Here is a 799-nt window from a genome sequence, read left to right on the forward strand (position 1 = left end):
ACGCATAAAATATGTTATAAGATCAGAGACCCTGTGAGTTTATGTTAAACGCATTGTGTTCCCTTGTTACAACCTGCCCCACTCCCGATGATATGCTTCAAAAACAGGTAGTGATGTAAATGAACATGTTTCTCTCTGACTCGCCGCAAATGAGCAGTAAAATGTATGAAAGAACATCTCTGTACATCCGTAGGTCTAACTAAAAAGAGCTGTGTGTCTGTGTGCTGGTCACCCTGGAGTGCAGGCTGCAAAGAGCACTCTGTAAAATCTTAAAATCAAGAAAGTCCCCAGTCGTATGCAGTGTTGGGCAAGTTACTACTTCCTACTTTTACGTTCTTTCACTGCTGTTTAATGGGCATTATTCTGCTGGTAGGATGTGCTGCATATGTGGGTTCTAGAGATGTGCAGAGTTATGTCTGCAGATTGGGAAAAATGAACCTTCTGATTAATAGCGGGGGGGCTCTCTCATCAGGAAAGTACTTCATGAAAGGAAACACACAGCCTATTGAAATCTATTTACCCATGATCCATCAGGGGAGATACCGTCTTGTTAAGAGGGGCCGAGGACAACAGGAACTAACGTTACTCTTTACTCATGGATTTGTTTTTATGCTGCTGAAATGTTTCTCGGTGTTGGTGAATTATTAAAAAACAAAACACCTCTTAATTTCGGGTTAAAATGTGTCATAATGGGCGTTACTGAGACTGTAACAGGTATAATATTACTATTATTTATATATGTGTGTGTGTGTGTGTGTGTGTGTGTGTGTGTATATATATATATATACATATATACATA

The sequence above is a fragment of the Micropterus salmoides genome, unplaced genomic scaffold (assembly GCF_014851395.1).
Source record: "Micropterus salmoides isolate LMB-PRFRI ecotype aquatic unplaced genomic scaffold, ASM1485139v1 Ms_hic_scaffold_5, whole genome shotgun sequence".
Taxonomy (NCBI): domain Eukaryota; kingdom Metazoa; phylum Chordata; class Actinopteri; order Centrarchiformes; family Centrarchidae; genus Micropterus; species Micropterus salmoides.